Genomic DNA, 26,171 nt, shown 5'->3' with positions numbered 1-26,171 from the left:
AAAAAAAAAAAAAAAAGAAGAAAGATTTTCTTTGTGCCAAAAGTAAGTTTTCATAGAGATATTGAAATAAAATAATGAACAAACAAGGGGAAGGAAAAAGAGAAAATAAAGAAAATAGCCATGTGTTTATGTTTTCAGTGAATGCAGGAATAAATCCCTATAGGTCAAAAGCCATCATCAAGAATTAGATTCTAAACCAAAAGTCAATAATCAAGGAAAAATCAAGAGGAGACATAATTGATCCTGCCCCAGGAGGCCCAATCTCATTTACCCGGCCCCAAGCTGCCCAATCTCATTTACCCGGCCCCAGGAGGCCCAATCTCATTGACCTAGTCCCAGATAACCTAGCCAGGTTTGAAAGGACCCAACCTAGCCCGGTTCGAAAGAACCCCCCTGAAAGACCAGATAGCCCAACTCGGTTCAAAAGAACCCGCCTGGAAGACCAAATAGCCCAGGCCGGTTCGAAAGAACCCACCTAAAAGACCAAATTCCCTAACCTAGCACATGTGAAGCCTAGCTAAGGAAAATCCAAGCATCAAACTTTTTTTACTTGTTGCAAGATTGGAAGAGCAGCGAATTCCTCTCTCGTAACCATTGGTCCTAGATAGTCCAGATTGGCTCGAAAGACCCAGCCTGGAGACCATATTTCCCTAAACTGGCATATGCGAAGCCCAGCTAAGGAAGAATCAGGATCAAAGTACTAACTTTCATTTTTGCAGGATTGTAAGAGCAGCGAATTCCTTTCCCCCAATTGGCAACCCAGGTAAGTCCTAAAACTTTAGAGCTATTCTCTGTTGCATTTTTTCAACTCCGTCATAACTGAGTAAGATGACGGCAGTATATGCTCCGGGTGACAAAATGTGGTCATTGGCACTGGCCTCGACCAAAGAGGGGCATTCTGTAGACACTCAATTTTTTCACCCTCCTCTAGCTATGATGAAATATGGATTTTGGATGTGATTTCCTACTTCTGATCAACACAGATGCTGATGAAAACATTCTCTTACCCAAAACCCTGGAAATCCTCGTGTAGGAGAGAGGAAGGTCTAATTTTCAATTTTTATATATGAAGGAATCTGTTCAATATGACCATACAAATGGATAGTGCTCGGAAATATGATTCTGATGATATATGGTACGCCAAAATCAGACTCACGGATCTCCGGCAATCATCCCCAAAAAATCATGCCTTCCCACACATATGCCACGTGCACGAACAATCCCACTGGAAACATGGGAAAATCCCTCACCTGACCCAAACACCCTAAAATTCATCCCCTACCTACCTAGATAAACCCGAAATACTCCCAGGTCTAAAACCCTAGAAATCCCGACGTGGGAGAGAGGAAGATCTAATTTTGACTTTTCATTTATGAACGAATCTGGTCAAAATGACCATATAGATGGATAGTGCTCGAAAATACGATTCCGACGATATATGGTATGCTAAAATCGAATTGACGGATCTCCGACAATTATTCCCAGAAAATCATATTTTTTCCAAGCGTGTCTCTCACACTGGCCACCCAGCCAGCCGGCCTAGCCAAGCCAGCCAGCCCAGCCCAGCCCAGCCCAGCCAAGCCCAGCCAAGCCAGCCAGCCCAGCCAAGCCCAGCCAAGCCAAGCCCAGCCTGGCTGCACACCTGTGCTCGGGCTTGTCGCAGGTTGTGCGCGGCCCTGCCACACTCTGTGCATGACCCCACGCACTCTGTGCGCGGCCCCGTTGCACTCTGTACATGGCCCTGTCTCACTCTGTGCGCTGCCCCGTCGCACACTGTGCGTGGCCCTGCCGCACAGTGTGCAAGCCCTGCCACATAGTGTGCAGGCCCCAGCCGCACATAGTGCACACTACGCCCGCACACCGTGCACATTACCCTCACACCCATGCATTCGTGCACCTGTGACATCACCCGTACCCCCGGTAAAACTTTCTCTCTCCTCCCATTTTTCTAAAAATTACCTTTTTTGGTAAAACTTTCTCTCTCGTCCCGTAAAACTATCTTTTCCTATAAAACCTTCTCACTCCTCCCGCTTTTCTAAAAACTACCTTTTTCGGTAAAACCTTCTCTCTCCTCTTACTTTTTTGAAAACTACCTTTTCTGGCAAAAATTTCTCTCTCCTCTCGCTTTTTTGAAAACAACCTTTTTTAGTAAAACTATCTCTCTCCTTCTGCTTTTTCAAAAACTAACTTTTCCAAACTTTCTCTCTCCTCTAACTTTTTTGTAAACTGCTTTTTCTGACTAAAACTTCTCTCTCCTCTAGCTTTTCTGAAAACTACCTTTTCGATAAAACTTTCTCTCTCCTCTTGCTTTTTCAAAAATCACCTTTTTCCAAGCTGAAATTTCTCTCTCCTCCCATTTTTTCTAAAAAACCCCTTTACCCATTGGACAAAAGCGCTCCCCACCAATTTTTACCTTCAACCCCCCTTTTACCCATTGGAAAAAAATCCTATCACTTCACTTTAGGCAAAAGCCCTCCACTGGATAAAGGGATTCCCCCTCTCCTACTTGGTTAAAAAAAACTATAAATACGCCCTCCCTTAGAAAAAAGGACACCAACAGACACCTAATTCCCCTTTTAGAGTGAAATTTTCCTCCCCTCCCCCCTCTTAATTTTCTTCTGATCTTCGTAGCGATTTTGGTCAAGATTCAAAAACTCATTCGGATCTTCGAAGTGTTCTTTGGGATCTTGAAGATATTCAATCCAAATTCTTAGTTAGATCCAGTTTTAAGCCAAAAATAGTATGTTCTTGAGCCACCTCCCTTGAGTGTTCTTGAGTGTTCTTGAGTTTCCTTAAGCGTTCTTGAGATAGAAACCCCTCTTTTGAGGTTCTTCGGGTCTACGAAGAGATCTTTGTTAAGATCTGAAACTCTGTTTGGATCTTCAAAGTGTTCTTCGGGACTTTGGAGTTTTTCAAACCATTTTTAGGTTAGCCCATTTCTTTTCAGAAATAACCTTTTCCTACTAAACCTCTGTCCGAGTGTCCCTGGAATCTTTTCAGAAATAGCCATTCCCAGCGTAAGCTTTGCCAAAGTACCACCTCAGCTAGCCGTCCCTTAGCCTATCCCCAATGGAAGCTCTGCCTGATTACCACCTCATCCCAGGCCCGAAAATAGCCTTTCCTAGCTGAACCTCTGTCCGAGTGTCCCTAGAATATTTCTAGAAATTGCCATTCCCAGTAGAAGCTCTGCCGAAGTGCCACCTCAGCCTATTCCTCCCTTAGCCTATCCCCAACAAAAGCTCTACCAAAGTGCCACCTCATCTTAAGCCCAAAAATAGCCTTCCCAAGTAGAAGCTCTGTCTGAATCCAAATCCAGAAATAGCCTTCCCTAGGCGAAGCTCTGTCCAAATCCAAATCCGAAAGCTACCATTCCAAACCGAAACTCTATCCGGATACCATCACAATCAACATCTCTCAAGAAAGGAAGTTAGAGGTCAAGACCATCTTTCCCTGAGCCAGGAGAACACGAAAGACAGTTTAAGCCGATACCAATCAGGGGCCCACCCCTCTTGACTTAAAATATGGGTCAAATTCTAGTATAATCTCTCTCCTTATTTAAGCACAATGTAGATATCTAATAAGCCTTGTTTTAGTGTATATAATAGTTTGAATTCAATTAATGTGATAACTTAGCCATACATGTGGGATAGTAATAATTGTGAAAAATGTTCGTTCTCAAGCATCTAGTAAGAAGATCGGTTGAATTGGGCGGATTGGGTGCTTAACACTTTCCCAACTTTGTAACCTGACACTTACACTAAATCTCTGGACCAGACCAAAATTTGGGCCCTTTTCTCAGGAATCGGGCGCACCCCTAGGTCCTAGGCCCATAACCCTAGGTGGCAACTCCAAACCCCATTTGCATGATCCTGATCCCCGAATTAGACCATCATCAAAACCCCCGTCTCAAATGATGAATTTCACACTCTTACGAAATAGGCCTCCACGTATCTCCAAGCAGTGATACGGCGGTGTGGGGCTAGCAAGCGAAGCACTCATGACTCGAACCCCTCTTCCTCATATGAAGGTGAAGAGAGAGAGGAGAGAGGATGGGGATCCATCTTAGGCCGCTACCCTCACACTGTGCTGAGGGTGGGGACATATTTGGCCTCATCACCCCCTAATTGGGAAATGGGAAAAGTCCCCTCTTTGCTATTATTGATCTTTTTTGAGCAAACAAAGAGCTCAAAACTCGCACCATTAGATAGTGCTTGGAAATATGATTTTGACGTATATCGCACACAAAAATCAGACCATCGGATCTCCCAAAATTAGCCTCAAAAGTCAAAATATGGCTCGATAAGATAGATTTTGACCCAATTTGACACAGACCAAGATTGGAGCCATATTGTTCCATATGGTCCTGTAGCCACTTTTCACAAAAAATAAAAATAAAATAAAAAATAAGGAATATATATAATAACTTTTTTTAGGAAGGAATCCCAAACAGTTCTGCATGGTCCCCATACCGTGCCGTGTTTTTTCCCAAAAAGGAAATAAAAAATAAAAATGATAAAAAAAATAAAAAAATATGTAAAATTTGACTTTCTTAAAAAACATTTTACCTCTTTTGGAAAGTTTAGGGGATGGACTCGTTTATGTTTGGATGGACCCATCAATTTCAAAGAAATATGGTATTCTTTGTGCATTTAAAACATGACTAAAACTTTTTTTTTTTTTTTAAGTTTAGCACCTACGAGCCCGTAGGGGCTTGATTGCCAACCCGTTGATTTGTTTTAAAAACCGTAGAGGGGTGGGTGTTGACACCTATAAATAGGGTCTCCTTCTCCCACATTAGACACACGAAGAAAAATTCTAACACATGGAAAAACACGGAGAAAATTCCAAGGCACGGCCAAGGAAGAAAGAAAGAGAGAAAAGAGAGAGGAGTGGGGTGAAGAAGTTCTTCCACCACCCACCCTCGAGAAGCATGCCAAAGGTTGGAGAGGTTTTAAAGGCCTAGATTCCCCAAAGGAGTGGAGCCAGTATCCAAGGTTAGTCCCATCTGAGCTAGGGATCCGCACGGGAGCTGTCAGAGCACCAGCTGGGATCCTTCCCCTCTTGACCCAGAACAGCGGTCAAGGTCAGGTATGTTTTCTAAACAAAGTAGTCGTAATGTAATCTTACATTAAAATAGCATGTATAATATTGTATAGTATAACCATGCTTGTGGGTTAGGATATTGAAGGGGAATATTCAAAAACCAGCATCTAATAGGAAGATTGGTTCAACCGGGTGAAGTGGGTGCCTAACACATTCCCAACTTCATAACTTGGACCTTGCCCTAATCTCTAGACCAGACCAAGTCAATTTTGGGACCATCCAGATGGATCGGACCCACATCACGGGTCCTAGGCCCTAACCCCACGTGGTGTCTCCAAATGTTTAATTTAATTCTAAGAATACACCCGAGGCGGATAGCCTCGAGAAATAGGTCCCCCACATGTCTTTGAGTGAGGATGCAGTGGTGCAATGGCCCGTGGGGGGTGAGGCTTCGACCACCCCCTCTATAGTGGTGACTCCACTGGGGACTACCAAACTTCCAATATTAGATGCTATCGTTAAATGCAAGAATCCATTATTGTACTTCTATAAAAACATGTTTGCTAACCCATGAATGTAACTGTGTCACACCCTTGTTCACACAGAATCAGAACGATGACAGAATTAACACCTGTTAACCCAAAACCTACCATGATCATCTAATATGATAATCATAGCATAGCAGACACACGCACAAAGTCAAGCAAGTTCTGTATTTCAGCGGAAGTCTTACATGTACACACCTATTGTGATACCCTACTTTCTAAATCTGGTCTAATTACCCGTATTGACTTGGTTTGATCTTATAGGGGCTGAGCCAGAGAGAACTGACACAGGTACCATATGGAACATGGTAGCAAGGGTGACCTTGAACTCGGGTTGGTCAGACACAACCGAGTGGGTACCAAGTGTAATACGTGCACCCAAGCCTTGCACTTGCATACACCATGAGACCATGTATAAAAAGTAAAGGTACATACTAGTATTTGTGGGTACCAACGAGATCTAATATTATGGGGGAGTTGATTCCCATTGAAGCCCACCTGAGATAGCCCACCTAAGATTTAGCCCACCCTAGATATATCCACCTGAGATTTAGCCCACCTGAGATATCCCCACCTAAGATAGCCCACCTGAGATATACCCATCTGAGATTTAGCCCACCTGAGATTTAAAAGATATTTTGGGGCCCACATATAAAAGGAAGGGAGACATTAATTGTCTTTTCCCTCATCAATGTTAGTTGGTCGGTGGGAGAGTAAAGAAGAGAGAGAAAGAAGAAAAAGAAAGAAAAAGGGAGAATCGATCATAGAGCTTCACTGGAGTTGGGTTTTGGTATTTTGAGCCCAGATTTATGATCAGACCTCGTCGAGGTCTTCGATTTGAGGTAGGTATTGCACACATTCCAAGGAATCTTAGGAAAACCCCATCCTTAAACCCTCTTTTTGATTTTGGGAAAGAACCCACTTGGAACTTGCTAATCCTACTTGGATAATCAAATCTAAGGTCAAATGAAAGCTGTGTATAATTATTTTGAAGGATTTGGAAGGAGTGTTGGTGAATATCTAGAGTATTAGGAGGTTCTTGAGCAAAAGAAGTGAAATTTGGGGTTTCAATTGTGTTCTTGAGAAAGAGGTAAGAATCTTCCTTTTTCTTTTGATTTGATCTTAAATCTAGGTTGAGGGTGCATGATTGGACCTTAGATAAGTGATTTGAGTTACCAAATCACCCCTAAACAAGTTCCCTAAGCCGGAGGAAAGTCAGAAATGATGTTGAGAAAAATTTCGTTCAAAGACTGGGGGGTATTTTACCCCACCTGTCTTCTGGTTTTAGCCCACTTGAGTTCCTAGAACTCAGATTTTAGGCTCTAGAGTAACCGGTGGGCTGAAACTAGTGGGCTACATAGCCCACCAGTCTTTTGGTTTTAGCCTACCAGAGTTTCTAGAACTCAGTTTTCAGGTTCTGGAGTAACCAGCAGGCTACATAGCCCACCTGTCTTTCCAGAATTCCCAGAATTGGTCTAAATTTGATGGGTAACCCCCATTTATGATTTTAAACCCAATTTTAGTATTCAAACATGATGATTTTGACCCCAACATAGCGAAATGATAAACCATTGTGTTTATGATAGATTACACTCAATATAAGCATACCCACACATCATATCTTTTCGTACCGGTACAAGCACCATGTACATATACAAGTAAGTGGGGAGTGGGAAGTGGAGTGGGGAGTGGATTCTGATTTAATTTCAGAATTTTATGTATCATTTAACATATACTAGTCTAGCCATATCATTATGTCACTTGTCTGTAGACTAGACATCACATATGCCATATCACCCATTTGAATGTGCATTTACATAATATACTATGCTTTGTGTTATGATGGAATATTCATTATGTCTTGATGTATGTGATGGAGGAATTTCATTTGGACATGATATGCATGCTAGATTTTAGATGTCGTAGTCAGCTTGGAAACGAGTGTATGGTGGCACCTAGTATTGGACGTAACGCCATCGTGTAATCGTACTATGCTCATGTAGAGGAATGTGGCTAGGATGTGATTTACCCATGTGCTACGACCCTTCCCAATAAGGGTTTATGTGTTGGGGGATCATTGGGGGAAAGCATCAAGTTATGGTTGTCGAACTCCTACAGCAGATAGAAGTACGTACGGCTGACAGCTAGGACAGTCGATAACCCTGGTGATATATTTAGAGGGCCGATCGTACGGATTTTATTTTGGGTGGAGTCACCCATTTACTTTCTATCATTTAAATTTATCAGGGGTCGTCTTGCATTTTAAATTCTGGTACCAATGGTGGGCCTTCTCCGATAACCCTATGGGCATATCACGGGATGGGGTTCATGGCTCGTACCCGGGGTATACACGCACTGTGGTTGTGAGTAGCACATAACCTATGACCTAATAATGTTGTTAGGCTAATAGGGTTAAAATGAATTGCATATAGGCGCATTTGTGTTTTGATTGCTTATGTGGTTTTCCTTGTGTGGTCTTCCTTTCCACTTACTAGGCTAGTGAGCTCATCCCACGTGCACAACTCTTTTTAGGTGATTTTGCAGGTTACCCACCTGGTGATCAAGAGCCATGCCCCACTGTGGAGTTTCCATCTGAGGACTGGTGGGTCCCTGATAAGTTCGAGCATGATGTCAATTGCACGTGCGAGGATTGTGCTGCATGGCAGCTGTGACTCCTGAGTGATTCTTTTGATTCTTTTTAACGTACTCCCTTTTTGTTACTTAATACTTAAATTGTTATATATTTGTATATATATCATGTGTTTGGGCCCAAATGTATGTAACCTTTATAACTCAATTTGGGTATCAAGTATTTGGAAAACAATTACAGGCATTATTATAAATAGGTCTTCTGCTGAAAATATAGGTCTGGTCTTAGATTGGTAAATGTATGATGTATTGCAGTTACTGCAATGTTGATACTAGCAGGTTTGTGAGTTAACCAATGTTAACTCGGTCACCGGCTCGGTTTCATGTGGGTGGGGTGTGATAAGGGTGGTATCAAAGTATGATGCTCTGCCTACCTACAGCATATTGCTTAGACCCCATAGAAACTATAATAGGTCTGGGGTGGGTGAAGATAAAAGCCTTTATAAAAAGTTAAAAAGCCTTAAATTTAAATGTAAAGATTTGTAACCATTGCATTCATGGCATGCATGCATTGATAGTATGAATCCTGATTAATTAGTTTTGGAATTGTCATTATGGAATTCACTTGGTAGTGGAAATTTTAACAAAATTTTGGCAGCTTAACGGCGTAAAATGTGAAAACTAAAAATTTTTGAACATAAAACCTGATAGACAACAAGAATAATAAGATAATAACATATGGAAGCCATGTTAGCGACCATCAAACCACGCAATTTAATATAAGCAAACCATTCAGAAATTTACAATTTCTATCAAGATCACAATCCAAACTCTAAATACATAAATGAGATAAGTTACAAAATGAATGACAAATGCTATCATCTCTTAAAGTTATACCAATTCGATCATGTAAGTAAAGCAGAAAAATCAGCTATGAAACCCACAATAGGTAAGACTATCAAATAAAGCAAAAATTCAAATAGAGATGATGAGTAAAAAGTCAGGAGAAGATAATAGGCCATCAGTCTAGAGCACTAGTCGGAGTCAGAGTCAGACCTAGAGACATCGAAAGGCTCTCCTAAGTGGATCCAAGAGTTGATGTCGAGACAGGTGTCCCAATGAGTGAATCGATTATGGAGGCACACCACTCTCCTTTGTACACGACGAGCATCCTTGAAGATCACCCTAGAAGAGTGGTACATATCCCAGGTAAGTCATCGAAACCTAGACTCCATCTCTTCAAACTACCTCCACATTTGGAGCTCTCTACTGGTGTTCTCCTCCACTCTCCTGAGAAACTCCTGCTCTCTGGCCACACTCTCTCCAAGCTGACCTCTAAACTCAGCCTAACTCTCTCTCAGGGACCTCAACTCTGATAGGATATCCTATAGGATAGGTGCCTCACCAGTAGGTGGCGGAGCTAAAGTCTGCATGCCAGAAGCATTGGGTATGTTCGGGCCATTAGCTCTGGCTGATCTGGAACTGCTAGCTCCATGGAAAGTGGGATCCGCCACCCTAATAGCCAAAGGCCCCTCCTCCAAAACCTCCTCCTCTGATCTCCTCTTGGTACGGGAAGTGACTCCTATCATCTCTGGTACGCTCATCCTCCTCCATGGGCACTTCCTCCTCCTCCTACTCTACATCCTCCTCCTCTTGCTCCTCAGCCGCCTGTGGCTCTACCATTAAGGCATGCGGGTTCATCTACCTCAAATTCTTGGTAGAGAACTTGTCCCTTGGGACCGATCCCTCCTCCTCAAAAAGGTCGACTATGAAATGCTCTAAGACTTGAGTAAGGGCTCTGCCATATGATAGGTTGGCATCCTCGGGATGTAAGGCATGATGATGCATAGACCTTAGCATGAAATAGAGGAGGCATAATCTAGGCACATTGCCCTCAAGGGAAGATAATAGGCAAACACCCTACCCTCAGGTAGGTGACTGCTCCTAGGACCTAGGTTGAACTGCACCAACCTAGCAAACACCCTACCCTCAGGGGAAAAGTCCAACTCTGATTCTGACCTCACTGATAAACCACTAATCACCTTATATATGTGCTCCTGTATGTCCCAGCTCATCAGTGGGCCTATGCCTCTGGTCCTGGGAGGACTATAGTAGTGCATGCCCTCAGAGAAGATACCCAGAATCTCTGCCAGTATATCCGTGGTAAGGATGATCGCTACACCCTTCACCATACTGACTATGGTGAACTCCCCCTCCTCCTCTGTGGCATCTAGGTTGTAGTAGAACCTCCTCACCAAATTCTTGTAGCATGGCAAATCAATGTTGAGAATGGACTCCCAACCCAGGGCAGAAAATCTCTCCAAGAGGTGAATGCGAGAGAAATGCCCCACATTCACCTGTTTCTCCAATATCACCGATAGTGAACGGAAGATACTCCATAATGTTGCATCTCTCACACTTTAGAAGACCTTCTCATCATATTTGGATGAGTCCTCCCACTCCCTAGATGGTGATGGGGTTGAAAAACTCGACCCCACCTCTCTCTTCCTAGCCTTGGAAGTCTTTCTCTTCCTTGATGGCTCTACAGACTCTTTGCCTTTTCTTGGTCGCATCCTGAAAATGCAAAGAAGAGAGGTAATATGAAATTAGAAGTTAAAGTATAAGAGTACCAAGTTGAGACAGATATCAAAAGAAATGGAATCAAAGGGATGAAAATGATGAGCTAATAACATATGGCAGAAAAGTTTTAGGAGATGTGATCTAAGCTAGTATATTACAAGTCGTCAAAACCCGAATACCTAAAACTGGCCAAGTGATTCAAAATACATAGATAAGAAGAGTATGGTGATGGAATCCACTAAGCAAAAAAAAAAAAAAGTGATGCAAAGTGATGAATGAGAAATGCATGGGTGATTGAGGTTTACAATGATCCCAAATAAGAGGTAGTCTTAATGCATGAAGCAGTCCAAGGATGTATATACAAGGAATATATTCTTTCAAGAGAACACGAAATGCCATACTAGGTTAAGCAAGAGATAGCATATCCCTAATCGAGTTTGGGATAAGAAATTCAAGGATTTCAAACAGGTATATCGATCAAGTAGAAAATTTTCAAATTTGGGAATTTTAGCCAAATGAAGGTTTTACCTTACAAGGGAAACAAATAATCATGATTCTAATATACTTGAGGATTTATGATTTAAATCTAAACAATGATTCAAGATTTGGCTGGATAAAATTTTCCTAATATAGATGCCTCTTTTGAGCAAGTTATATAAGGGTTTTTTTGAAAGAATCATGAAATCCAAATGGGGCAAACTTCAAAGGAATGGTTAGGGAACCCAAAAGAAGCCTAATATTGCAATGAAAACAAAGAAATTCATAATGTGGATGCTAGATTGACATAGACAAGAAAGATGCACAATAAAATCCCCAAAATCGCAGGTTAGGGCATAAAAGGGGAAAAAAATTTCTCTAATACTCCCATTTCATGGATTAAACTACTTAGAAACTTAAATCTATGCTTTACAATAGCTTATGAATCATTTTCCATGGAGGAAATCAAGGGATAAACCAAAGCCCCAACCACATTGGAAGTTTTTCCATTTTAAAGGGAGAAAACCCTGAAATTTTGAGAAATGAAGGGTTTAGGAGTTACCTTGAAGAGGGAATGGTAGAGATGGCAAACTCAAGCGGATCATTGTGCTGATTCAGTCAGTCGAGTCATAGTAAATCACCCAAGAATTGGTAAAGGTCGCTTGAGTTCGAAGGAAAGGGAAAGGAAGAGAAATTAGGCAAAAAATAGGGTTTAAAACCCTTTAAAATCTTAGCCTCGAGTAACTCCGACAGGCTGAAACCGGTGGGGTTCAGCTAGCCAGGACCGTCGGTCCTTAGCCCGTCGATTTTGACAGTAAAGGACTAACTCCACTGATGGGTCCTACAAGGCCTGCTTTGGTGGGTTTGAGTGTCATTTTTGAAAAATTATGGGTGTATGGAGAAAATTTGGCCGATATGTTTATTAAGATGCAAATTGGAGGTTGAGTTGATATATGCATTTTGCTCGACTGCTTTAAGGGTGTTAGTGCACAGGGATGCACACTAAAATTTGATCTATTGTGTAATGAGTTACAATACTAACTCATATGAAATTTTTGTGAAAATTAGGTACACTAGCGATGGTACGCACTAGATTTGAGGGTTTCGCTCGGGGTGCACCTCAAGGTACTTGTCCCATTGGTAGGCCACCAATCATTAGGTGGCCTCAACCTATGGGGCAAGCGTGTAACCCACACCCTCAAGAGTCAACTGATTAGAATGTGGCTCATGAGGATCCACCCATGGCTACACTTCCTGATCCTCCACCAATACTTACCCCTGGTGATGTTGAGAACGTGATTCAACAATTGAATAAGAATCTCCATCAGCAAATTCTCCAGCAACAACAGGCATTTATGACTTCTATGCAATAGCAGTGGTATGCTACACTGCTAGGTCATCCTCCTCGGGTAGATATTCCACAAGGTCCAACTAGAGAGCCTGGTGTTAGGGCACAGGTTGGAGGTACACCACCTGGCATCAACCCTCATAACCAAGTTGGAGGTGCACCACCCATACTACCTCAGGGTACACCTTTATATATGATGCCACCTCCTTACCCGTACCATCCGACGTATGCACCATATTTTCAGCTAGTGGATCATACCACAAGAGTGGTGGAGTCATTCAAAAGGAACCTTCCACCTACATTCACTAAGGTGGGTGGTGACCCTTTGGAGCCAGATCGATGGATCCAAGAGATTGAGAAGATATTTGAAGTGATCGAGTCCACTAATGCTCAAAGGATTATTTGTGCAGGGTTACAGTTTAAGAACAAGGCCAACTCCTGGTGGCAAACCTTAAAAGCCATATTGTTTGCTACATACCTAGAACCCACCTAGGAACAATTTAAGGAATTGTTCTTAGCAAACTACTATCCTCGTAGTTTTAGAGAGCGCAAGGAAGCAAAGTTCTCAGCCTTGACTCAAGGAGCAAGTCTGTCCTTAAGTACTAGCAACAGCTTGAGGCCCTATTTTACTTTGCACCCCCTCACATGAAATCAACCGAAGAAAAGGGTAAGAAATTTCTGAAAGGGTTGAAGGTATCCATTGGCATGATACTTGAGGCATTAGATCTCACCAATTATGCCTTGATTGTACAGAAGGCCAAAATCATGGAAGATAAGATGAAAGGTGAATCATCCCTTACACTTGGAGTATGGAAGGAAGCAAACCCTTATGCGGATTCGGGTTGCCGGAGTAAGAATTTTTGTGGATCATACGGATTTGGTCCTTCATACAGGAAGACCTACAGACCATCGGGTTATCCTCCTTGACTCGCTATTGGGTCGGGTGCAACATCTTTCTGCCTGAATACTAGTACGACGCCCATAGCTACTAGGCCACCTTACCCTCCACTTGCTATAGGTCAGGCTTAGAGAGCTCCTGCTCCGGTTCAACCTTTGTTGAACCATTATTTTAATTACCATTTATATGGGTATTTTTCTAAAGATTACCGAGCCCGACCAGCCTTTTCGGCCAATCAACCTTCTAGGTACAGACCTGCTTTGACTTAAGGGAGTCAACCACAAGGAAGGATTATGCTTTGTCAGCTGAGGAAGCTGAAGCTAGCACAGAAGTGGTAGCAAGTATGATTTAAATTGAGAATTTCCTTTTTGTAAATGTTGACGACATGCTATACTTATGTGCATTATTGTATTAGGTGTTCTACCTGTATCAGGTATACCGACACATGTCTTGTTTGATTCAGGGGCTTCACATTCATTTACATCAAAGAGATTTACTTAGAAACTTGACATGGCACCTAATATATTAGAGCATAAGATGATAGTTACTACACCTACATGTAAAATTTCACAGCTGAAGGAAGTATATGGGCCATGCACCGTTGAGATCAGTGGAAAGTAGTTAGATGCCGACCTCATCAAGTTCAACATGAAAACCTTTGATGTTATACTAGGCATGGATTGGTTATCAGCACATCGAGCAAGCGTGATGTGTGTTGAGAAACAGATCAAGGTGATCGATGACGAAGGAAATGAACTGATATACCAAGTAGGTATAATGAAGCGGGCTAGGAAGGTCCTCATCTTCGCTCTACAAGCTGTAAAGTTGTTGGAAAATGGATGTTAGGGGTACCTTGCATCGGTGATTGATTTAGATGCAAAGGTCACACCTCTAGAGGAAGTAGGGGTAGTTAAGGAGTTCCCAGACTTCTTTCCAGATGATCTGACTCAACTACCACCTGACAGGGAGTTAGAATTTGCTATAGATTTGATTGCCAGACTGCCCCAATGTCAAAGGCTCCATATAGAATGGCACCAGTAGAATTGAAAGAATTACAAGTACAGTTGCAAGATCTGCTAAAGAAGAGATTCATACGCCTAAGTGTATCACCTTGGGGTGCTCCAGTGTTGTTTGTTAAGAAGAAAGATGGAAGCTTGCATATGTGCATTGATTTTTAGGAGTTAAACAAGTTAACTATCAAGAACCGGTATCTATTGCCCCACATTGATGATCTGTTTGATCAACTATAAGGTGCTAAATTATTTTAAAGATTGACCTCAGATCTGTTTATTATCAACTCAAAATAAAGAATAGTGATATACCAAAGATAGCCTTTAGAACTCGATATGGTCATTATGAGTTCTTAGTGTTGTCTTTCGGGTTGACTAATGCATCAACAACTTTCATGGATTTGATGAACCGAGTGTTTCACAATGTTCTTGACAAGTGGGTCATTGTTTTCATTGATGATATCTTGATCTACTCAAAGTCAGAAGAAGACCATACAAAACACTTGAGGATGGTACTACAGAGACTAAGAGAGCAACAGTTGTATGCAAAATTCAGCAAGTGTGAATTTTGGCTCAAACAGGTTGGATTCCTAGGACATGTGGTGTCTAAAAATGGAATCGAAGTGGATCTAGATAAGGTGAAAGCCATAGTAGACTGGGAGGTACCCAAGAGTGTAACAGAAATTAGAAGTTTCCTGGGTTTGGCAAGTTACTATAGATGCTTCATCGAGAACTTTTCCCGGATTTCAGCACCAATGACCAAGTTGACTAGGAAGGGTATAAAGTTTGATTGGTCAAAGGAGTATGAAGAAAGTTTTCAAGAGTTGAAGAATCGACTAGTGTCAACACCAGTGTTGACTATTTCTGAAGGCACAGGTGGAATGACAGTGTATACCGATGCTTCCAAAGTCGGATTGGGCTATGTACTTATACAACATGGAAAGGTCGTAGCATATGCATCTAGACAATTGAAGGACTATGAAACAACTACCCTACTCATGACTTGGAGCTAGCAACAGTCATTTTTTCCTTAAAGATTTGGCATCACTACTTGTATGGTGAAAAGTGTGAAATATACAGTGACCACAAAAGTCTTAAGTACTTTTTCACCCAAAAAGACTTGAACATAAGCCAAAAGAGATGGCTGTAGCTTAGGAAAGATTATGATTGTGATATTCAATATCACCTAGGGAAGGCCAATATACTGGCAGGTGCTTTAAGCCGAAAAGCTCAAATGGTGTCACTTTCCTATCTAGCTAACAGTCCAGAGCTCATACAAGAGGCTATATTAATGGATGCAATCCTCTTGTATGAGGGAGTGACCTTGGAACTAGAGCACCAGGCAGATGATGTTCAATAGTTGACTATGTCCTTAGCGGCTCTATAGGTACACTCATCCATCAGGGAAGAAATCATAATGAAATAGCTTTTAAATCCTGAGTTGCAGTGGATCAGAGAGAAGATTTAAGAGCGAACAATGAATGACCCTAGCTTTACATTGGCCAGTGATGGGGCACTGTTGTTTTACGGCGGATTGTGTGTACCTTGCGATGAAGTAATACAAGATAAAATAGTAAAGGAAGCACACAGTTTTGAGTACTCTCTTCACCCTGGAAGTACCAATGCTTCTAGTGGCCAGCAATGAAGTCCACAATAGCTTTGTATATGTCGAATTTCCTTGCATGTTAGAAAGTCAAAGTTGAATGGCACCAACCTTTTAGCACTCTTCAACCACTCCCAGTACCTGAATGGAAGTGGGATAACACTACAATGGACTTCGTCATCGAACTACCACATACACCCAAGGGAATGGATACAATTTGGATAGTGGTTGATAGGCTTACTAAGACAGCTCACTTTATTCTAATCAGGACCACTTACACTATGGATAAAGTGGCACAACTTTACATGGATAATGTTGTACACTTACATGGTGTACCAGTGAGTATTGTATCAGATAGAGACCCAAGGTTTACCTCTAGATTTTGGAAAAGCTTCCAGTAAGCCTTGGGATCACAATTGAATCTGAGTACGACCTTCCATCCATAGATAGAAGGACAGTCTAAGTTGACAATACAGATATTAGAAGATATGCTCCGAGCCTGTGCCATGGAAATGAGTGGTAGTTGGGAGGAATATATACCCCTTATGGAGTTTGCTTACAACAACAGCTACCAAACCACATTTGGAATGGCTCCATATGAAGTATTGTATGGTAGAAAGTGCAAAACTCCTCTATACTGGGAAAAAGTAGGTGAACGTCGAATGCTTGGATCAGAAATGATTCAGATGACATGTGATAAAGTCAATGTCATTAGAGAAAGAATTAAAGCAGCCCAATCACGTCAAAAGAGCTATGTAGATAGTCGTAGGACGGAAATGGAATTCCAAGAGGGAGAGAAAGTGTTCCTCAAAATAACTCCTACCACAGGCCTACGCAGATTTCACAAGAAAGGCAAGTTAAATCTGATATATATTGGGCCATTTGAGATTTTGAAGTGAGTTGGAGGAGTAGCATACATGTTGGCATTACCACCTTCCCTTAATAGTATTCACAATGTCTTCCATGTATCTATGTTGAAGCACTATGTTCATGATCCATCCCACGTACTACTTATGGAACCGGAATACATAGAAGCTGATATGACATATGAAGAATATATGGCTAAGATCTTAGATCGGAAGGTGAAAACTCTCTGCAACCGCTCTATTGCTTTTGTGAAGATTCGATGGGCCAACCACCCAATCGAAGAGGCATCTTGGGAGAAAGAGGATGATATTCAAACCTTGTATCCTCATCTTTTCAGATAACCAGGTACTACAATTTTGGGGATGAAATTTTCAAAAAGGGGGGGTAATGTGATACCCTACTTTCTAAATCTGGTCTAATTACCCGTATTGACTTAGTTTGATCTTATAGGGGCTGAACCGGAGAAAACTGACATAGGTAGCATATGGAACATGGTAGCAAGGGTGACCTTGAACTCAAGTTGGCTAGACACGATCGAACGGGTACCAAGCATAATACGTGCACCCAAGCCTTGCACTTGCATACACCACGAGGCCATGTATAAAAAGTAAAGGTACGTACTAATATTTGTGGGTACCAATGAGATCTAATATTATGTGGGAGTTTATTCCCATTGAAGCAACCTGAGATGGCCCACCTGAGATATACCCCACCTGAGATATACCCACCTGAGATTTAGCCCACCTGAGATATACCCACTTGAGATTTAGCCCACCTGAGATATATCCACCTGAGATTTAACCCACCTGAGATATACCCACCTGAGATAGCCCACCTGAGATTTAGCCCACCTAAGATATACCCACCCGAGATTTAGGCCACTTGAGGTATAGAAGATATTTTGGGGGCCCAGGTATAAAAGGAGGGGAGACATTAATTGTTTTTTTCCCTCATTAATGTTAGTTGATCGGTGGGAGAGTAAAGAAGAGAGAGAAAGAAGAAGAAAGGAAAAGAGGAAGAAGAAGAAAGAAGAAGGGAGAATCGATGGTAGAGCTACACCTGAGCTGGGTTTTGGTATTTTGAGCCCAGATTTATGATCATCTCACCGAGGTCTTTGATTTGAGGTAGGAATTACACACATTCCAAGGATTCTTAGGAAAACCCCATCCTTAAACCCTCTTTTTGATTTTGGCAAAGAACCCACTTGGATCTTGTTAATCCTACTTGGATAATCAAATCTAAGGTCTAATGGAAGGTGTGTATAATGATTTTAAAGGATTTTGAAGGAGTGTTGGTGAAGATCAAGAGTATTTGGAGGTTCTTGAGCAAAAGAAGTGAAATTTAGGGTTTCAATGGTGTTCTTGAGAAAGAGGTAAGAATCTTTCTTATTCTTTTGATTTGATCTTAGATCTAGGTTGAGGGTACATTATTAGACCTTAGATAAGTGATTTGAGTCACCGGATCGCCCCAAAACAAGTTCCCTAAGCTGAAGGAAAGTCGAGAATGATGTTGAGAAAAATTTTGTTTAAAGACTTGGGGGTATTTTACCCCACGTGTCTTTTGGTTTTAGCCCACCTGAGTTCCCAGAACTCAGATTCTAGGCTCTAAAGTAACCGATGGGCTGAAATCGGTGGACTATATTTCTGGTTTTAGCCTGCTTGAGTTTCCAGAACTCAGTTTTCAGGTTCTGAAGTAACCAGTGGGGCTGTAGCCCACCGATCTTTGGCTCTAGCGCACCAGTCTTTCCAGAATTCTTAGAATTGGTCCAAATTTGATGGGTAACCCCCATTTATGATTCTAAACTTTATTTTAGTGTTCAAACATGATGATTTTGACCCCAACATAGCGAAATGATAAATCATTGTGTTTATAATAGGTTACACTCAATATGCGCGTACCCACACATCGGATCTTTTTCGTACCAGGTACAAGCACCATTTACATATATAAGTAAGTGGGGAGTGGACTCTGATTTAATTTCAAATGTTATGCATCATTTAACATATGCTAGTCTAGCCATGTCATCATATCATTTGTCTGTAGACTAGACATCACATATGCCATATCATGCATTTGAATGTGCATTTACATAATATACTATGCTTTGTGTTATGATGGAATATTCATGATGTCTTGATGTATGTGATGGAGGAATTTCATTTGGACATGATATGTATGCCAGATTTTAGATGTCGTAGTCGGCTTGAAAATGAGTGCATGGTGGCATGTGGTATGAGACGCAGCGCCATCGTGTAATCATACTATGCTCATGTAAAGGCATGTGTTTAGGATGTGTATCCTTATGCTACGACCCTTCCCAATAGGAGTTTACATGTTGGGGAATCATTGGGGGGAAGCATTGAGATACGATTTTTAAACTCCTGCAGTGGTTAGAAGTATGCACGGTTGATCACTAGGACAGTTGATAACCCCAGTGATATATTCAGAGGGCCGATCGTATTGCTTTTATTTCAGGTGGAGTCACCCATTTAATTTCTATCATTTAAATTTATTGGGAGTTGGCTTGCATTTTAAATTCTGGTACCAACGATGGGCCTTCTCCGATAACCCTATAGGTGTATCGCAGGATGGGGTTCGTGGCTCATACCCAGGGCATACGCGCACTGTGGTTGTGAGTAGTACATAACCTATGACCTAGTAATGTTGTTAGGCTAATAGGGTTAAAATGAATTGCATATAGGCACATTTATGTTTTGATTGCTTATGTGGTTTTTCTTGTGTGGTCTTCTTTTCCACTTACTGGGCTAGTGAGCTCATCCCACATGCACAACTCTTTTTAGGTGTTTTACAGGCTACCCGCCTGGTGATCAGGAGCCGGGCCCCACTGTGGAGTTTCCATTTGAGGATTGGTGGGTCCCTGATGAGTTCGAGCATGGTGCCGATTGCACGTGTGAGGATTGTGCTACGTGGCAGCTATGACTCCTGAGTGATTCTTTTGATTCTTTTTTATGTACTCTCTTTTTGTTACTTGATGTTTAAATTGTTATATATTTGTATATCTATCATACCTCTGGGCCCAAATGTATATAACCTTTATAACTCAATTTGGGTATCAAATATTTGGAAAACAATTACAGGTATTATTATGAACAAGTCTTCCACTGAAAATACAGGTCTGATCTTAGATTAGTAGATGTATGCCATATTGCATGTACTGCATTGTTGATCCTGGCAGGTTTGTGAGTTAACCGGTGTTAACTCGATCACCGGCTCGATTTCGTGCGGGCGGGGTGTGACACCTATCGTATGGGCACTCGGCCCCATGCCTGAGATCTTTAGGGACCCACCAATCCTCAACTAGAAATTCCATGGTGGGTCCCGGTTCTAACTCTTCAGTTAGATAAGCTACAAGATCATCTAAAAAAATGGTGTACACGTGGGATGAGCTCACTAGCCTAATAAGTGAAAAGAAAGACCAAACAAGTATGCGCAATACAAATGAACTTATATTTGTGTTCATTATATTTTTAGTCCACCTAGACAATAATTCTAAGTCATAGGTCATGTGCTACTCACAACCACAATGCACATATGCTTCGGGTACGAGCCGCGAACCCCATCCCGCAATATGTCCATAAGATTGCCAAAGAAGGCCAGCCTAGGTACCAAAAAAGTAAATTGCCAACCCACGGTGATATTAAAGTAAAATGCTGACCCACAGTGACATTAAAGTAAATTGTTGACCCACGGTGACATTAAAGTGAATTTCTGACCCACGATGACATTAAATTAAAAGCAGTATGATTGGCCCTCTTGTTATATCACTAAAGTTATCGATCGTCTTATTGATCAATCGAGCGTACTTCTAACCGCCACCGTTGGTTCACAACCTTAGGCTTCCCCCCAGTGATATATCCAACACTTAAACCCCTACTAGAAAGGGTCATAGCACAGGGATATGTCATTCCTAACCGCATGCTCTTATGTGAGTTAGCACAACTGCATAGTGCTATCGCACCCTATTCCATGGGCCACAAATGCATTCGTGTCCAAGCCGACTATGGCATCTAGTCTAGCAAAGCATCATATTCAATAATTTAAAGTCATCCATCTCATATCACAGAGCAAGAATAGACATTTAACAATTAAAGATATCAGTATGTCAATTCATTAGTGAATTTCATAATGCACACATCTATATATGCAAATGGCACACGTGGATGACTAGTCTACACAATAATAATATGATGACATGGCTAGTTTACAACCAAAATGACATGATGCAATATCCTCTTCCCACTTACCTAATTGGGTACAACGATCACATCCGGTACGAAGAAGATCCGGCGTGTGATGACGCAAGCTTCTAGTACAACCTATCATAAATGAAGTTAAGTTTAGTATAACCCCATTTTAGGCTTATGAACAATGAGGTATGGTGATCCCAATATGTTTAGAATCACTAAAGAAGGATACCTGACAAATTTGGGCCCAATCCGGACCCGTGAAGTTAGATTGGTGGGTCAATCAGTAGGCAAGGCACCCACCAGTCCCCGCTTGCCTATCGATCCAGGGACATTGCCTGGACCGACAGGCCAGGAGCGACGGACCAAGAGTGGTGGGATAGGTACCCACCAATCCTTGCCCACCGATCAGGCTAAAAGCCCAACAAAGATAGGTGGGCTCCGGATTGGTGGGACCGACCACTTCCAGGGCATCACCAATCAGAACCGACATTTTGCTGTTCACGTCATTTCTTCATCCTACCTTAGGGAAACCACCACGGGTCAATTTGACCATATTTTCTACAAATTTAAGGCTCCAAATCATGATTCCAACCTAGATCTAAGGTCGATCCAAAGTCTTAAGCGTGGATCTTACCACTTTGCTCAAGAATCACCTCAAAACCCCAAATCTTCTCTTTAGATTAAGAGATCAACAAATGCTTTACAAATCTTGCAAGTCTTCCTCTAAATCCTTCATAAACAACAAGTAGAACCTTTATTAAACCTTAGATACACATTCTCAAGAGATCATAACAAGATCGACAGGATTGCTACCCAAATCGAAGGGTTTCACAAGGGTTTAAGGAATATAGACTTTACTCACTTCAAATCGTAGATCTTAAGATAAGGGTCACTAATTCGGTGTCGGATTCAAGAGATCTAACCCCGATGACACACAACGATCATCTTCTTCCCCATTTTCTTCCTCCTTCCTCTCTCCTCTTTCTTCTTTTTCTCTCTCTTCTTTACTTTTCTCATCCACCGTGTAGAATAACAAATGAGGTGAAAGAAGGTAATAAATGCTATTTATAGTGGGGTCAAAATATCTAATGACCAAAGTGGTAGGTCACACTGGCGGGTCCGACCCATCTATGACCACCCACCAGTCGGCCAAAACTTAGTCGAAACAATAGAACTCTTAATGGGGCTTAGCCCCGACATGTATTTTAGTCTCGGTAATCGATCAACATGCGTACTTGGTATAAAATATGGCTACGTACCTTTGTTATCGTACATGGCCTTATGATACGTACAAGTGCACGGCTTGGGTACTCGAACTTCACTAGGCACTACTTCAACTCATTTGGCCAACTTGAGTTCAGAGTCACCCTTGCCATCATGTTCCATAAGGTACTCGAAGTGGCTCGCTCGGATTTCGATCCTGCAAGACCAAACTGAACCAATCAAGAAATTAAATCGGGTTTAAAAAGTAGGGTATCACAGTTACCCCCCCTTTTTGAAAATTTTGTTCTCGAAATTATAGTACCTTATTGTCTGAAAAGATGTGGATACTTAGCTTGGATGTCATCCTCTTTTTTCCAAGATGTTTCCTCAAGTGAATGATTGGCCCATCAAACTTTCACAAAAGTGATGGAGCGATTACGAAGAGTCTTTATTTTCCAGTCTAGGATTTTAGTGGGCTACTCTTCATAGGTCATATCAGCTTTTAAATATTCCAGTTCCATGGGCAGCACATGTGATGGATCATGGATGTACCACTTCAGTATAGACATGTGGAACACATTGTGAACATTACTGAGGGAAGGCGAAAGAGCTAACATATAAGGTATGGAGCCAACTCGACTCAAGATTTCAAATGGGCCAATATACCTCGGACATAGCTTGCCCTTCCTGGGGAATCTATGCAACCCTTCAGTAGGAGAGATTTTCATAAACACTTTCTCCCCTTCTTGGAATTTGATATCTTTCCTGCGGTTATCTACATAGCTCTTTTGGCTTGATTGGGTTGCTTTAATTCTTTCCCGAATGACATCGACTTTGTCGCATGTCATCTGTAGCATTTCTGGACCTAACATCCATTGCTCACCTACTTCATCCCAATATAGGGGCATTCTGCACTTTCTGCCATACAATGCCTCATATGGAGCCATCCCAATTGTTGTTTGATAGCTATTATTATAGGCAAACTCCATAAGAGGAATGTATTCTTCCCAACTGCCATATATCTCCATTACATAGGCCCTAAGCATATCTTTTAGTATTTGTATAGTTTGCTCTATTTTCCCATCAGTCTATGGATGGAAAGCAGTAATCAGATTCACTTGCATCCCCAGGGCTTAATGGAGACTCTTCTAGAATCTTGATATGAATCTCAGGTCTCTATCTGACACAATTCTTACTGGTACTCTATGTAAACGGACTATATTATCCATATAAATTTGGGCTAACTTATCCATGGAGTAATTGGTTATGATTAAAATAAAATGACCAGTCTTGGTAAGCCTGTCATCTACCACTCAAATTGCATCCATTCCCTTGGGTGCACGGGGTAGTCCTATGATAAAATCCATGGTGATCCTATCCCATTTCCACTCCGGTACGGGGAGTGGCTGTAGAGTACCACATGGTCGATGCCTTTCTGCCTTGACCTTCTGATATACGAGACACTTTGCTACATACAAGGCAATAGTAGCCTTCATTGCTAGCCACCAATAGCTTTGTTTAAGATCTTTATACATCTTTGTACTTCCAGGATGAAGTGAGTACTCAGAACTGTGTGCTTCCTTCACAATCTTATCCTATACCTCCATGTCATCAGGCACACATAACCTGTCCCAAAATAGCAATGCCCTATCATTGGCTACTATGAAGTCAGGGTCATTCATTGTCTATTATTGAATTTTCAGTCTGATCCTTTGTAGCTCAGGATCCAAAGATTGTCTCGCTATCACCTCTTGTCTAATGGATGGGTGTACTTGTAAGGCTGCCAAGGATGTAGTCAACTGCTTAACATCATTTGGCTAATGCTCAAGCTCCAATGTTGCTCCCTCATATAGAATAATTTCATCCATCAACATCACCTCTTGTATAAGCTGTGGACTGACAGCTAAGTACAAAAGTGATACAGTCTTAGCCTTTCGACTTAGAGCGTCAGCCACCATATTAGCCTTGCCTGGGTGATACTTAATATCACAATCATAGTCCTTCATCAGCTCAAGCCATCTCCTCTACCTCATGTTTAAATCTCGTTGGGTGAGTACTTAAGGCTTTTGTGATCACTGAATATTTCATACTTCTCCCCATATAGGTAATGATGCCAGATCTTCAAAGCAAATATAAATGCTATCATTTCTAAATCATGAGTGGGCTAGTTCTTCTCATACTCCTTAAGTTTCCCGGATGCATATGCTACCACATTGCCGTGTTGTATGAGAACACAACCCAACCATATCTTGGATGCATCTATATAGACTGTCATCCCACCTGTACCATTTGGAATGGTTAACACAGGTGTTGACACTAACTGTTTCTTCAACTCTTAGAAACTGTTTTCACACTCTTCTAACCATTCAAACTTTACACCTTTCTTGGTCAACTTAGCCATCGGCACTGAAATCTAAGAAAAATTTTCAATAAAGCGCCAATAGTAGCCTGCTAAACCCAAGAAGCTTCTAATCTCTGTTACATTCTTGGGTACTTCCCACTCTACTACAACTTTTACTTTATCTGGGTCCACCTCGATCCCATTCTCAGACAGCACGTGTCCTAGGAATCCTACTTGCTTAAGCCATAATTCACATTTGCTAAATTTGGCATATAACTACTATTCCCTTAATCTCCGTAGCACCATCCTCAAGTGTTTTGCATGTTCTTCTTCTGACTTCGAGTAAATCAAGATGTCATCGATGAAAACGATGACCCACTTATCAAGGACATCGTGAAATACCTGATTCATTAAATCCATAAAAGCAATTGGTGCATTGGTTAGCCCAAAAGACAAGACTAAAAAATTCATAATGACCATATCAGGTTCTAAAAGCTAACTTTGGTATATCACTACTCTTTATCTTGAGCTGGTAGTAACCCGATGTAAGATCAATCTTTGAAAACACTTTAGCACCTTGCATTGATCAAATAGGTCGTCAATGCATGCCAATGGATACCAGTTTTTAATGGTCAACTTATTCAGTTCCCAGTAATCGATGTATATATGCAGACTACCATCCTTCTTCTTAACAAATTAGACTGGTGCACCCCAAGGTGACACATTGGGCGTATGAACCCCTTTTTCAACAATCTTGTAACTGAGTCTGTAGCTCTTTTAATTTAGTTGGTGCCATTCTATACGGAGCTTTAGACACTTGGGCAGCTCCAAGAGTTAAGTCAATGGCAAACTCCAACTCTCTGTCAGGCAGTAGCTGGGTTAAATCATCTGAAAAAATATCAGGGAATTCCTTGACCACTTCTAATTCCTCTAACGGAGTAACCTTTGCATCCACATCTAGTACTGATGCAAGGTAGCCCTGACATCCATCTTTTAATAACTTCACTACCTGCAAGGCAGAGATAATAGTCTTTCTAGGTTCCTTTGATCTTTCAGCTTGATATATAAGTTCTTCTCCATTATCATCCAACACCTAGACTTGTTTCTCGGCATACATCACATTTGCTCGATGATCCAACAATCGATCCATGCCCAGAATGACGTTAAAATTCTGCATATTGAATTTGATAAGCCGGGCATCCAGATTCTTTCCATTAATCTCAATTGAACACGGCCCACACACCTTTTTCAACTAACAACTAGCTTGCATTCGAAGGTCTTAGATGGCACATCGAGCTTTCTAAAAAATCACTTAGACACAAATGAATGCGATGCTCCAGAATCGAATAAGACATATGCAGGTATATCTGATACAGATAAGACACCTAGCATTGCATTGCATATAAGTATAACATATTACTGAAATTTTAATCATAAGGTGTTTTAATTAAAGTGTATT

General features: G+C 41.5%; 1 long non-coding RNA gene across 1 annotated transcript; it reads left to right on the top strand.

Moving 5' to 3' along the window:
- The first annotated feature begins 17,936 nt into the window (after positions 1-17,936).
- LOC122088224 lies at positions 17,937-20,089 on the top strand. Its single transcript, XR_006143017.1, has 3 exons — positions 17,937-18,084; positions 18,237-18,332; positions 19,762-20,089. It is a non-coding gene; the product is annotated as an uncharacterized LOC122088224 (long non-coding RNA).
- Positions 20,090-26,171: the final 6,082 nt, after the last annotated feature.

This window comes from Macadamia integrifolia, chromosome 9, assembly GCF_013358625.1.
Source record: "Macadamia integrifolia cultivar HAES 741 chromosome 9, SCU_Mint_v3, whole genome shotgun sequence".
NCBI classification, from domain to species: domain Eukaryota; kingdom Viridiplantae; phylum Streptophyta; class Magnoliopsida; order Proteales; family Proteaceae; genus Macadamia; species Macadamia integrifolia.
This window is presented reverse-complemented; position numbering and strand designations above follow the sequence as displayed.